This window comes from Camelus ferus, chromosome 6, assembly GCF_009834535.1.
Source record: "Camelus ferus isolate YT-003-E chromosome 6, BCGSAC_Cfer_1.0, whole genome shotgun sequence".
NCBI classification, from domain to species: domain Eukaryota; kingdom Metazoa; phylum Chordata; class Mammalia; order Artiodactyla; family Camelidae; genus Camelus; species Camelus ferus.
In genome coordinates this window covers 19108977-19121409 of record NC_045701.1, presented here as the reverse complement: position 1 = coordinate 19121409, position 12433 = coordinate 19108977, and the positions used below count along the sequence as shown (strand labels likewise).

The window sequence follows — 12433 nt, the reverse complement described above, 5'->3', positions numbered from 1 at the left end:
TCAGCTGTCAATATGCCATCTTATTTTATTGCCATTTTCTTTTGCTGTTGGCTTTCGTCAGCCATTGTTATTCAAGTAGCTGGACTGAGTTGTAGCATGTTGTGAACACATTTTTTTTCCCATGGGCAAAGTTAAGGACTGATGTTGCATGTCTGTTAAATTCACTTTTAGGGAATTTATCGTTTAAAGATATATCCAGTGACACTTTTTATGCACTAGAGTTACTCATGCCACATAGATCTTGGAGGGTAGGTCAGTTGGAGATTAGGTATCTTTGTCAACCAAAAAACCATTTCTCTTTATTTTTTAATTTCAATTTTTTACCAGTCATCTTTTATTAAGTATTAATTCTCCATCAGAATATGAAAGGATTCAGGGGTGCTGGGCAAAGGTCCTGGTCAGGAGTACTGGGTGCACCCCCTTCAGTGGTACTTGCATAGACGTTTACGTTTGAGTTCCTTGTAAGAACCATAGTAGTTGAAAAACACGTAAGCTGCCAGCACCACAGAAAGCCCAGCGATGCTCCCTTTCTTCACGTGACGTGCTTCTTGTAATGCTGGTACTAACTTCTTTTAAACCAGCAATGCCTATAGGGGTGAAATCCCGCATCAGTATCCAGCTCGGCAGCCCCCTAATTTGACATTCTGGAGCTTCTTCTCCTTCAGTGGTACGATTGGCATCATCTTGGAGTCCTGGCTGTCTGCTCAGCCAGGCCCCATTTATCTTTAATGTGAAATGATGTGAGAGAATGCAGGGACAAAAAAGGGCTATTTAGGATATCTGCTGAGATTTCGTTTCATAGCAATAGGAAAAAACTCTGGGGAGTTTTTGATGTCAGACTGCATCCTTGTACCTCTAAGCCTCAGTGCACATAATTACTGGTGTATAGAAGATCTCTAATTGTTGTGGTGTTAGGAAGGATATGGCCTATGCCAAGGCTGTGGGTGTTGGGGTTCAGGCCTGCCTGGGTATGCCCAGTCCACTGCTGGGATGGGCTGTAAGCTGCTGGCTTTTATGAGTTTATTTGCATGAGGGCGTGCATTTTTGGCTGAAGGAGGAAGGAGGCCATTTTGTGTGAGCTGTGTTGGTGGTGCTGGTGGAGGGTGGGGAGACTGGGGACAAGGGAGAGAGGAGGGACAGTCCTTGGGCTGGAGCTGACACCAAGAAAGCTGTCTTCAGTGACTGAGCCGCTGGGTCTGAAACAGCGTGGCTTGTACTGTCCCAGCTCTGAGTGTGACCTGGGGGGAAAGTAGCATCTTCCCACTTCTGCGTGAGGTGCACCATGGCTCTGGCACAAGGAGAATGTGTCATCAGGAGGGTGTGATGGCTTTGGAAGCAAGGAAGGTTACACTCAGTGTGGTCTTATGGTGGGCATGGGCAGAGAGGTGGCAGGGAGGAGCTGCTCGTGGAAGGAGATACCAAAGTGGGGCAGGGGTGGGAGAGGAGAAACATGGCTGATGCCATGTGGTGACCACAGCTGACATATTGATTTGTTTCTTTTTTTTTTTAATTGAAGTATAATCAGTTTTTAATGTTGTGTCAATTTCTGGTACACAGCATAATGTTTCAGTCATATACATACATATATTCCTTTTCATATTCTTTTTTGTTATAAGTTACTACAAGATATTGAAATACAGTGCCCTGTTCTATACAGTATAAACTTGTTGTTTATCTATTTTATATATAGTAGTTAGTCTCTGAAAATCTTAAACTCCCAATTTATCCCTTCAGATTGATTTCTAAGTGTGTGTGAGGTGCCCTTGGGAGGCATGGAGACAGAGCTGGGAGAAGCCAGTAGAAGCTTGAGAACTGGAACTAGAAGCTGGAGTTAGTTAGAAGTTAGAGAGTGAGAAACATTAAAATTTGGGTATTAATTATGATTCTGTACCCACAGCCTGGTGAAACTTTGGGAAATTCCAGTTATATTACCCAAGACTTTCTTTTTGCCAACAACTGAACAATGATTAATGCTAGGATTAGTGAGATTTATTCTCTAAGGTGAGTAGCAATCACAAAGGGCCAATAAGAATTATCGTAAGGTGTGTGCCCCCACCTCACATCCTTTGGCTCACCTTTCTACTCTGCTTGTTGCTGTGGCAACCAGCTGTGCTCAGGTGGAACGTGAGGGCACCTCACCTCAACCGCATCATTCATCCATTGCTTTCTGTCCTGGGGCATCTCTGCTGCCATCACCTGGGACACCTGCAGAAATCTGCTCAGTCATTCTGACACAGCCACACACCCAAAAGTTTTAGGAGGGTAAGATCCCAGAGGTAACCCTTGACCAGTGGGTAACGGGAGCATATGGATGAATTCTCCCATCTTCTTTCCCTTGGGGGGACAATTCTGAGATACTTCCTACATGGCTCTTCAGAGTGTTCCCAGTAGGTGAGGACCCCAGTTGCCCAAGAGGGGACTAGCTTGATATTTTGACTTTCCCTCCTTCCCTTTTTCACTCTTCCCAGCCCCTCCACCCACACTTCTGCTCCCAGAAGTCCTTTTCTCAGGCTCCGCTTTTTGGGAGAACCCAGTTGAGGACAGGGAGGAAGACCACGTGCGTTGTCGATTCCCTTACGTTCATATCAGTGACCCACTTGGAAAAGGGGACAGTGGGTAGGGAAAGGGGCGCGTCCAGTTTCCAATTGATAGCAAAAATCTGTTATTGTCAAACTCAGTGAACGTTTAATACACTTCCGTTATGATCTAGGGACTGCTTATACTTAGAAATTACCAAGACAGACCCCTGACATTAGCTAGTTCACAAGTCATTTGGAGAAGCAAATATGTTCATAACTTAGAAAGTAAAGAGTGCTAAGGAGAGGGTTAGCATGCATTGAGGGTGTAGAGGAAAGAACTGTTAGTTTTGACTGGAAGTGGGAAGGGCTGGGGTCATGGAGGTCTCCAGAGAAGAGAAGGCATTTGATCTGGACCTTGAGAGATGAAAAGGCTACTGAAGATGGTGAATTGAAGAGTTGGAGAAGCTTAAAAAGAATCTTCCTGAAATAGAACTGGGGTGAGCTTTACCGTCCTCCCAGCTTAAGGGGCAGTGGCCTGCAGCCCTCCTTGGCCCTAATTCCTCTCCCTTTTATTTCCATGAATAGTCCTCTCACAACCTGCTTTCTTAGAGGCCTCCTGCATTACCCTTTCTCTTTCTCTTTTTCGTTTGTGCTTTATCGTCTTTTCTATGGGAGAGAGTCAGAGCGCTACTTCCTTCCTTGCCCGTGCTCACTACGGAGGCCTTGTCTCTGGATACTGGACACTGGGAGGAGGCTTATGGTTCCCAGGAGTCTCTCTTCTGCCAAGAAGCCTTAGTTTCGAAGGGGGTTTTCAGGAGCGATTGATTCACAAGATCGCTGAATGAGATACTCAAGGACAAGTACCTTTACCTGTAAGTGGAGAGTTCACATTTGCAGGCTTACTTCTCTCCTGATTCTGTCTGCACTGCTTATCATCAAGTCTGGGTTCTTATGTCACTGAGGCAGTGGTGGACAGGGGTGTGTTACTGTTTTCTTTCTTCTTCTTTCAGGAGGACCAGAGATGCATTTATTTCCTGAAATGTAGAGATCTATGAAGAGCTGTACAATGTGGTCCCAGCAAGGGCAGGCTTGGTGGGAAAGGCAGGTGACTAGAAGGGCAGGACAGTGTCCTCCTCAGTCAGATTCTCTGCTGATAACCTCACTTAGTGACCATCTGCATGGCCACATCTCTCTGTCTCACTGGCATCCAGATGACACCTTTTTGAGTTTTACTCTCCCAGCAAGGTCCACATCATAGGTGGGCACTGAAGGTTGATGGGGAAGTGGGCATGGTAGTTACCTGTATTGCTGTCTCAGTCCATCTCATCTCTGGCTGCCAGACAAACACTCTTCTCCCTAGATGTACAAAGATGCCCTCCCTAGCATGTTTTATCACACGCATGTCTGGGGAGGCACTTCAGAGGCAATCCAAAGACGTAGTGTGTCAGTCAGGGTACCAAGGGTGAATGGTGATCCTTTCAAAATAATATAGTTTGATAAGGCTCATTTCTAAAAAGACTGTTTATAAAATTGTGGGTGAGAAGAACCACCAAGGATAGTGTAATACCCCAGAGCCTGTGGTGTCGGAGATGTTATCACCTTTTGTTCCAAGGGGATGGAAAGAGGAAATGATTTTTGGAACCTGAAAGAAGAGAATGACAGAGTCACCTGTGTTGAGAAGATCAATGACTTTTAATTGAGGGGCATAGCCAGACTGAAGTGACTGCAGAGAGATATCTGGGGAAACCATGACCTTGCTCTCACTGCTTCTTCACTTGTATCTCCTGTTGGGGCTCTCCACTGGCCAAACCAACCAGAGCCAGAGGGCACACAGTCCTGTTTATATACTGTATACATGTCAGCCTCTGGGCAGAGAGCCGGGTGGAGAAGGGTGGAGAATGGATGTGAGGGAAAATTGGCACAGACACACAGCAACTATACCAAAAGGTGTCTCAGGGTCAGTGTAAGAGTGCTCACCAGTCTCTCCACCTACAGTCCATCAACAGTCCAATGTTGTCCATCCCTCCTGGTTCCTTCGTGACCTTACCTAGCTGTTACTATTCACTGTTCTTCCATCTATGCATTAAAATGAGGTGTGATAAATACTTATTGACGATACTGCTAATCAATCATAGTTCTCTTTTTCACTAAGCTTGGATTTAGTATCAACATCCTTCTTAATACAGTGGTCCAGGCAGCCACCCTCAATCAATTGGCATTGATTCGAGTTGGAAGAAATTTGCCAAACCTCGCCTGTGCAGTCAGTCTACCACTTAACCACTTCATACACAAGAGTGGAGGAAGAACAAAATATGACTGAGACAATTAGAATAAAATGATAAGTCTCTTGTTTTAAAAAAATGGAAAAAAAAAAAACCCAAGAAGGTACTTTTTCAGTTCTTGCATTCTCTAGCAAAAAAAAAAAAAAAAAGGAATCTTGCATACAGATGGTGGCACAACCCTTGTCTCTAGAATTAGTCATGCATCCACAACTGGCCTGGAAGCCTTTCTCCACTGGTGCCTGAACTTTTTTTTTTAACATCTACAGTGGCCTAGACACTGTATTAAGGACATTACATAATTATCTCACTTATTTCTTATAGCAGTCCTCATAGGAAGTTCCTTATTTTCTCCATTGTACAGCTGAGGAAGCTGAGGCTTAGTAAAATTAGATTATTTGCCCAAAGTGATGAGTGACTGGTAGAGATGACACTCAGACTCAAATCTTTCTGACCCCAGAGCCTATGTTCTTTACCTTCCGGTGGTATGACTTATCCTTCAGTGTTCTCTTTTCTTTGGCAAACAAGTCTGCTGGCTAGAGAACCAGTGAGGTCCCCCTCTCCAGTCCCTCACCCTCCCCCAGCTTAATAAAAGCAGTTGACTTCTTCCTGGTTCTCTAGTAAGAAAATTCTGCTGCGCTTATGCCTGTAGCCCTTGTATCTTACATGCATATGTGTAAAGGGCTTGGGGAATCACACATTGTATCACAATTTCACCAGCTCCAGCTCCCAACAGAACCTTGAGGAACTTCCTACAGTGGGCAGCGAGGCAGCAGGCTGGCATCCTCCCACCCTATATAGGAAGGAGGTTGGCCACAACATAGATAGGTAAAGTGTTAGATAAAGTAAAGAAAGCCAAGACTTCCTCTGGTTAAGCTTTATTTAACAGCTGTCCAGTGAGATAGCCGGTGAATTTTATGTGTCAAGCATTATGCTAGGTGCTGGGAGTATTAGGTATCAAGGTGCTTAAAGACATCAGAATAATCCAGAGTTCCACAGAACACATTTTCCAATGCCATTTTCTCTCTTAGGGCAAGGTTAAGTTCATTCAGGAACCCCACCCACATTCATCAACCTTGGGCTGAAGGAACCAGTTTCCCCATTCTTCTCATCAGCAACTTTTGGCTGGGATCTGTTTTGAAGGGGATCTGCTCCAGCCACTTCTGTATCAAAGCACTTGGCTGGGTCCTGCTCATGTTGATTATATCCTGCTCGATTGCTGCTTTCCTAGTGTGGGAGGGTATCAGCCATGGGAGGCTGGAGAGGGATCTGAGGAGGTGAGCTGCCCAACTGGAAGAAGACGCGAAGAGCCGACATAGAGTAAAACAGCACTTTATTGCAGTACAAGTGGGTGGCGTGTGCAGGTGTACACACTTGTCCTTTTATAATGCCCACACATGCGTTTTGTTCATAATGCTGACTCATGCTGTTGGCACACGCGTATTGTTCACAATGCTGACTCATGCTACTAGTGCATGTGTACATTTACTTGTTACCTCATACACATGCAAGTTGCTGATGAGAAGAATGGGGAACTGGTTCCTTCAGCCCAAGGTTGATGAATGTGGGTGGGGTTCCTGAATGAACTTAACCTTTGACCTGGGTCCCACGGCCTACTCACTTCAGACTGCCGACATAGGGTCTTCAACGTCTCTCCCAAGCACTGAATATAATATACTGAAAAAACGTACACACTGAGGAATCAAGGGTCCTGAGTTTGGACCTCAGTTCTGCTGTTTACTTCCTGTGTTCTTCTGGGCAACACTTTCCCTCTCTGGGCTTTATACTTTTAGATGACAATAGCTTCTACAACCTATGGTTTTGTGGTTCTCATAGACGCTCATACATTTTTCTGGAACCAGGCTATGTCAGGCGTTTTAGCAACATCCATTTCTCTTGATAGGGGGAGTCTTTTGGGGGTTGCTCTGGCTATTTACAGCTTTATTGCCTCCAGATGGGCCAGCCAATGCAGCATTTATTTCACTCCTTTCTGCTCCAAGTGTGGTCTGTGGACCGGTAGCACTGACATCACCTGGGAGCTTATTTACACGGCAGAATCTCAGACCTGAACCAGACTTGCTGAATTAGAAGCTTCATTTTTAAAAGACCCCCAGGTGATTGGTACTAACATTAAAGCTTGAGAAGCATGAAGCCCGAGACACACGAGAATCTTGATTCCCATAGCAATTAAATCAGAATCACAGTGGTAGAATTCTGAGCCCTCAGGTGCTCAGGTGAAGTTCAGCGTGCAGCTAGAGTTGAGAGTCTCTGACTAGCCACACGCAGAGTGGACGTCTGTGTCTTTGTGCAGAATGTGAGATAGAAGGTGGACCTCTAATTCAGCTGGGGAAGGATCAGGGCAGAGAAAGCCTTCTGGAGGTAAGGTCTGAGCAGCTTGGGGAACATGGGAGGTCAGCTAGGCTGAGAGGAGCTGAAGGGCACTGACCGCAGGGAGGGAACTGCTGGTCGGTGTGGCTGGAGCATGGGGGTGGGGGGTGCTGCCGGAGATGAGGCAGGGGCCACCTCTGCCATGCTTGGGAGTTTGTACTTCATCTCGGGGACTTTGGGGGTCGGGTGGGGCAATAGCTGAAAAGATTGTTTAAAGCAGAGAATAATGTAATTAGATTTGTGTTTTAGGAAGCTCTCCCTTCCAGTAGGTGCAGCAGCTTGGAGGAGAATGAAAGCAGAGAGAACACTCTGGGGACTATTTCAAATAAGAAATAGACTAATGTTAGTGTCAGGAAGGATGGCAAGGAAGAGAGAAATTGAGAGATACTTAGTTGTTGACTAATTTTACAAAAAAAGACAATGAGGGAGGAGTTTCAAATGAGCCCAAGGTTTCCGGTGTGATGGTCTGGGGGATGGTTCACCAAGGTAAGATTTAAAGTATAGCAGAAAGAACAGGTTTGGGATGGGAGTAAAGAAAAGGGGAAAAGAGAAGATGCGAGTGGCTTTGACCTGTTAAAGCAGCCTGTGAGAACTGTATGAACTATAGACGTCCAGGAAGTAGTTGGAGATCAAAATTCAGAAGAATGGTCTGGCCTAGAGATGTAGACTTGAGAATTATTAATAAATTTAAAAAGTAGTCAATTACACATATTTGGATTTATAGGAAATCTTCCAAGGAGAAGGTAAAAAGAATCAGGAAAGGAGAGGGCCTTGTGTGGGATGTCAATCATCTGAAGATCCGATGAAGAAAGAGGTGGCATTTGCAGACTGCAGAACTAGCCAGAGAGGTAAGTACAAAAACAGAGGGGAGGGTGTCATAGGCGCCAGAGGAAAGAGCAGCAAAGGGTGGTGCGCAGAAATCAGGAAGGATAAGGGGTAAAAATATTTCCTGGACTTGCGAGTCAGGTCATCCTCAAGACAGTGAGACTTCGTGATTAGTGGTGGTATTAGAGAGGCATTATTAGTGTGCCAGACGTAGGTTCTCCCTGTGATACTTAATGGCTTGCCTTCAAGCAAATAACTTTTCATTTCAACAAATATTTCTTGAATGCCTGGTTTATGCTAGGCACCACGGCTCTAAAGATCAATAAATGTAGGACCCTGGCCTCTAGGAATTCCCTGCACCTCAGTCAGTTTTTCCAGTGCAGGGACGGAGCCCTCTATCTCCCGCACTGTCCTCAGGTTGGCCGAAGACAGGTCCACAGATGCAGCCACTTATTTTTTGAGCCCCTATGATGTGCTGGGAACTGTGCCAACTGCTTAGGATGCAAATACACGTTTATTGTGTGCACTGATTCTCTGACCTTCTGGAGTTCTTTGTCTGGTGGGTGAGGTAGATGGATAAATAGTTAAACTCTACTACTAAGTCGTAAGTACTCTAACAGAAGTTTCAAGATGATATCATAGGGAGAACATTCACTGAGCTTCTAATACACGCCTACGTAACCTAGTAGTGTGTCTTACTTGTTGTGCTTCTGCTTGGAAAATCGGCTCCTGTTTGTGAACGAACAGAGACTATGGGATTGCAGGACCCAACCACGTGGAAGTAGGCTGCCTGCAAGTGGCTGTTGCCTAGTTAGGGACTGGGGTTACATTCCTTTAGCGTCATTGGAACAGCTTCACGTAGAGACATTCTACAGAGTAAGACGGAGGGAAGGTGGTTATCAGGAACAGGTGGCTAAGGTTTCATTGTTTCATCACAACATTTCAAGTTACTTCTTTGGGAAACAGACCTCCTTTGCTCAAACTGAAGTTGGGGGAGATGGGAACTAACTGGTGGTTAAGTGTGTAGACTCCAGGCTCTATGGAGCAGGTATTGGTATGAAGATGGCAGGGGTGGGACAGACTCGGACTGAATAGCTTGGCTGTTGGTAATGAGCTTCAATCACAGGTGTTTTTCTCTTTGTGGGTATCTGGGGGAGAATCCTACTGGGTGAAAGTCACTCTGAATATTTCAGACTGAACAGCCTTTGAGTGGTTTGGAAAGCCAGACCTGCATTTTGGGGAGTTTGGAGGTTGTTTCTAGGTTTTCCTTGGTGGGGTGGGATGACCGGCTGGGGAATCCATGATCTTCTCTGCCATGTACGAAGCACCAAGCCTGCAGGTTGAAATAGCATCATATGATTATCTTTATAGTCATATATTTCCTTGAGGGAGAGGATGAGATTCATTCAATGCTACGTCAAAGCACAAATTTGGAAGGCAATTCGATCAAACACATAGCATGTTGACAAAAGTCCTTTTTGTGTATCTGGAGATCAGAGGTAAATATGACACTTACTCCACTCTCAAGAAAAACAGCCTGATCGAGGAGATGACATAAAAAACAAGAAGTCTAGTCCAATGAATGCATAAGGTATTCCGGAAACCTAAGAGAGCAGTTGACTCTTCTGCAGGATGTGTTTGGGGAGGAGGTAGTCATAGGAAGCACAGAGAGGAGGTGGCACTAGTGCTGGCCCTGAATGATGAGCAGAGCCTCCCAGCAAATGGCAGCCCTGAGAAGGACTGTAACAGAGGGTGTGAGAACTGGTGCTGCCCAAGTAGCCTGAAGTGGGCAGCTTTGGTTCGGGAGTTTAATCCTAAGAAATACACTCGATATTCAGAGGCCTGAACTTGGGCTGTTGGACTAGAAGAGACCTCCTTGGGGTCATGCATCCCAGCCTCTCAGAGAATAGTAAGGAAACTAGTTGAGTTTCCGAGAGTGGGGGATACAAACTCGCTACGGGGTCTTGGGCCTGTGCTGGGACTTGAAGCCATCCTTCATTTCCAGTGCTTTCCCTAGTATAGTCACTGCCCTTAGCCTCTCTCCTACATCTTCAATCCTTATCATTACTCATGCAAGAAGGGAGGAAAGATTTAGAATAAATCCTAATGTTCGTGGACCAGTAATACTGTTGGCAAAGTAGGACTGGGCCAAACCTGCCCTCTTAAGCCAGTGATACTGCACATAGAATCCAAAGCTGATTTCAGCTCACTGTGGTTACTGTCAGGAGGATTCTGCTCAGTGAGATCCAATTCAAGACATGTATGTATGTATTTATTTTTGAATCCATATTATGTGCAAGGCCCAAAGGAAGTCAGATCCTCCATTTCAGGAGTAGCATGGAAGCTGCTGTGATTTCACATCTGTGTTGGGCAGCCTGGACCACTCTAAGTGTGCCTTGTGCCACTGTCCAACCCAGAAGGATGCTTATCACAATATACTTAGTTTGTAGAAGCATATGCTCAACATATCTTTAAATTTCTGTAAAGCAAATGTGCATTTAATAATGATAGACTTTTCTGGGTGCCTGGCTGATCTTAAAGGGGGTCTGTCCACACCGGGTGCTGTGTCAGATGCTGTGAGTGGCACAGAGCATTTCGGACAGAGCTTGTGGTGGGTCTCTTGTCCATCTCTGGGGCACTGTCAAGCAGTGGCCCCCGGATTTTCATCAAGTGTAGGTCATGTTCCCCACACCACCTTTGCTGAACATGCAGGGGTTAGTACCATTTGGTCTTTTAAAGGGCTGACGTATCCTCTATTTGTTTCTAACATGTTTATTTATCATTCTAGGAGCTCAGCTCTCTGTTCTCTGAACCGATCCTTGCTTCTGTTCTGTTTTTCTTAAGGATGTTGCTTAGAATGCTAATAATTTAGTGTTGAAGCCAAAGACCACCAGGGACACACCTGGAGTAAAAACGAAAAGTGAGGTTTATTGAGCTTGCTGGAGCAGGGAGAATGCACTGGAGAGGAACTGTGGGCAGGCTCTGGTGCAGGATTCAGGTTTATGTTGGTTGATTCTAGGGGGGGCTTTGGAGAGCAGGCGCCAGTTCTGAATTGGGTGATGTCAAGAGCAGGGGCAATTGCGTGACTGGATATCTCAGTAAATTTTATCCAGGAGGCTGATGGATTAAAGGTGGGCTAGGAGTAGTTATTGGAAGAGAAACAGCAGCCTCTTGTGCTACAGGAGGGGTCGTCTCATCATTGTTGAGGTTATGGCATGGCCGTGTCTCTCTCTTATTCCAAACACAGAAGCAATGTGGCCTTGTCTGAGCACCATTCACATTGGTTGTTTTTGTTCAATTGGTAACAGCACTGTCTGGCTGCTGGCAGGGCAGTTTTTCATGTTCTCAGTAGCTTCCTCATTTGTAAAATGAAAGAATTGTATAAGTTTAGTGGTTTTCAAACTCTGCTCCCCAAGAAGAGGGTTATGTGGAGGAGCCTTGGGGACCACCGTAGGTGCCTTGGGGAGGCAAGAGTGAGCAGGGCTTCTGGTGCTCTGACCTCTTCTTTAACAGAGAACTGATGCTGTTCCAGTTTTACATTTGGAGGTTATGTGTTAAACGACATTTTAAACAAAGATTCCTTTGCTAAAGAAAAGCTTAAAAATTGCTGAACCGGACAAGCTCCAAGGTCTCTCTATTGCTTCAAGGCACAAAGAAGCAAAACAATTTGACCTAAATTTATAGAGCTGATTGGATTTAGTAGTCTAGGTTTGAGCCTCAGCTCTGCCACTGATTTCAGAATTTTGTTTATTTTATTTATTTTTCCCACTGTGTCCGAGTCCAGCCTGCCATGTCTAAAGAGCTGGCGGGACAGGCACACGGGCACACACATTTATTTGCATCGAGCCAAATCTTATGAAAAGGATTGCATTTAAAAAATGAAACTTATAATTTGGCTCAACAGTGTGGCAGGACAAGAATGAGAAAAAAATCCCGTAGTGGATCCATTTTTATCATCCAGTAGGTGAGTTCTGGGGAGTCATGGGCTTCATATTATTCCATGAGCGATCAGCTGTGTAATAGGACAAATTTAGCACAAATTAAACTGGGTTCTCATTTATTATATAATTCTTTAGGGGATAACTATGCTTCCATTAGTTCTATGAGATTAATTCTTGTATATTTACATTATTAGCTACTTGCTTATTAGATATTTATTTTCCACTTTAGTGGCAGTGTGGCTGTTGGAATTTGCCCTTTATTCTAAAGGTACAGTCTTAGCAGATTTTCACTCTGTGTGCACATTGGATGTTTTGAGATACTAAAGTGTTATGGTTATAATTTATGCCTTAATAATTATCCCTGATCAGACTAGCAATTGATTCAGCTCCTAACTTGTCCTAATTTGGACTTCCTTTGAGTTGACAATGACACGAGAATTTAGCTTTCTCTGGGGATTTAATAGCTGCTGTTACCTCTGTG

At 44.8% G+C, this 12433-nt stretch overlaps 1 pseudogene; it reads right to left on the bottom strand.

The window, feature by feature from the left end:
* Positions 1-422: 422 nt before the first annotated feature.
* Positions 423-790, bottom strand: LOC102506088 (annotated as a pseudogene).
* Positions 791-12433: the final 11643 nt, after the last annotated feature.